The sequence below is a fragment of the Penaeus chinensis genome, chromosome 18 (assembly GCF_019202785.1).
Source record: "Penaeus chinensis breed Huanghai No. 1 chromosome 18, ASM1920278v2, whole genome shotgun sequence".
Classification (NCBI taxonomy): Eukaryota; Metazoa; Arthropoda; class Malacostraca; order Decapoda; family Penaeidae; genus Penaeus; species Penaeus chinensis.
The window spans coordinates 1,667,215-1,669,714 of NC_061836.1; the positions used below are offsets into that span (position 1 = coordinate 1,667,215).

Sequence of the window (2,500 nt, forward strand, 5' to 3'; positions counted from 1 at the left end):
ATGGTGGAGATGAATATGACGGTGGTGATGGTAATAGTGATTTGATGATGATGAATGATGATGATGATGACGTTGGCATTGAATGATGATGATGGTAGTGATGTTGGGGATGGATAATGATGATGATGATGAGCGCCCATGATGGTGGAGATAAATGGTGATCGTGATGAATAATGATGATGGCGGTGGACGATGAATAGGTGACAGTGACGTTCTAGGTGAGGAATGAGATCTCCTTATGAAGCTCTCTGGCAACTGAGAAAGAGATAGTGAATAGTGATGATGCTGAATAATGATGAGCATACTGGAGATGGTGACAATGAGGGTGATGATACTAAGGATAATGAAAATGATGATGACATTGATGGTAATAATATTATGGATAATGAAGATGATGATGATACGTCAAGGATGATACTATTGTTGACTTCGAATGTGATGATGATGATGATGATGATGATGATGACTATAACAACGATAATAATCAGGACAACACAAATATGATGATACTAATGATAAGAAAGATAATACTAAGAGGATGATAATGAAATTAATATAATTAAGATTAATTGTATTCTCTCTCTCTCTCTCTAAGTGCCGTGGCCAGCGAGGACGTAGGCGATCATGGTTCTCCACAGCTTCCGGTCTCTTGTTGATCTCAATAACTCTCGCTCTGACACCTTAACTTTATCCCTGTCTGGTAGTTGAGCTGCCATCCATTTACTTAGACTGCCCAGATAGGTCAGTCTCTGTCTGCCTCTGCTCCTTTTTCCTTCGATTCTTCCTGTTAATGTCAAGTTTTCTAGTCCATCCTTTCTCATTATATGTCCAAAAAACTCTAGCTGTCTCTTCCTGATTATTTTCATTAGGCTTCTTCCTCTTCCTGCTCTTCTTAACACCTCGTCATTTGTAATGCGATCTGTCCAAGATATTCTAAACATTCGCCTAAGAAACCACATTTCAACTGCTTCCAGTCTTCTTTCCATCTCCGTTGAAATTGTCCAACACTCACTTGCATATGTAAGAATAGAGTTTACATAGCAGTCAAACACTCTCAACTTGGTGTCCATAGACATCTTTCTATCTTTGAGTATCTTCCCCAGTTTCTGAAATGCATCTTTCGCCATGCCTATTCTTCTTTTAATTTCCGAGTCACATTTTCCATCACTAGTTATAACACTTCCTAGGTAATTAAACTTTCCAACCTGCTGGATCTTGTTTTCTCCAATCCACAATGTAAATTGCGGCTTTACTACCTTTTTGCTCACCACCATGCACTCAGTCTTCTTGCAGTTTATTGTCAGCCCTTTCCTTTTGCTCTCTTCTACTACCTTTTCAAGTAGTTCCTGCAACTTCTCTGCCGACTCAGAAATAAGCACTGTGTCATCTGCATAACGCAAGTTATTCATGTTATGGCCTCCGATGGCAAATCCCTGCAAGCTTTCTAATTCCCTTAGAATTAGTTCACTATACAGGTTGAACAAATCAGGCGATAGTACACAACCCTGTCGTACTCCTCTTCGAATCTCAGTAAACTCACTCATTTCATTTCCAACTCTCATGCATGCCGTTTGTTCCCAGTACAGATTTCGTATTAGTCGGATATCCTTTCCATCAAGATCTAAACTTTGCAGCGCCTTCAACAACTCTTCATGCTGTACTTTATCAAACGCTTTCGTGTAATCTATGAAGCATAGATATAGATCCCGTTGCATTTCGATAGCTCTCTCAGATAACATTCTAACCATCCAAATCGCATTTCTTGTACCAGCATCTTCTACAAAACCACATTGTTCTTTTCCAATTTCTGGTCTTGTTCTGCTTCTTGATCTTGCCATAATAACCCGTAGAATAATTTTTATAATGTGACTCATCAGACTGATTGTTCTGTGTAGCTCACATTCTATGGCTCCCGGTTTCTTTGGCAATGCAATAAATATTGACTTGCTCAATTCCTTTGGTATTTCACCACTGTCATAGATATCGTTTATGACTTCCGTAAGTTTTTCAATCCCAAAGTCTTCCATTGCCGTGACCATTTCTGTAACTATCTCATCTGGCCCCGCTGCCTTGTTCTTCCTCATCTTTCCAACTGCTGCCCTCACTTCCGATTTTAATATCTGTGGCCCGTCCATGTTCTTCTCGATTAATGGCTTCTCTCTTCTGTTGTCGTGGAACAGTTCCTGGATGTATTCTGTCCATCTTTCCAGTATCTTTTCTTTCTCCAAAATAATGGTTCCATCTTTCGCTCTCCAACAACCCGATGAAGAACAGGTTTTCTTCCCTGCAAGATCTTTGATTTGCTTGTGCATGGATGCTGGGTCTGTGTTCTTGGATTGCTCAATTTCTTCACACTTTGCGTTTACCCATGCCTCTTTGGCTTCTTGGCATTTGATCTTGATCTCTCTGTCAAGCTGCTTATATTCCTCACTGTTCCACTTGACTATAGTCTGTCTCTTTTTCATAAGTTCCATGATCTCCTTTGTCATCCACTTCCTTC

The 2,500-nt window shown here is 40.0% G+C and overlaps 1 protein-coding gene across 2 annotated transcripts in view; it reads right to left on the reverse strand.

Annotated features, from left to right (window-relative positions):
• The window catches only part of LOC125034864 (26S proteasome regulatory subunit 6A-A-like), a 10,213-nt gene that overhangs the window by 660 nt on the left and 7,053 nt on the right, over nucleotides 1-2,500 (reverse strand). The window lies entirely within an intron of this gene.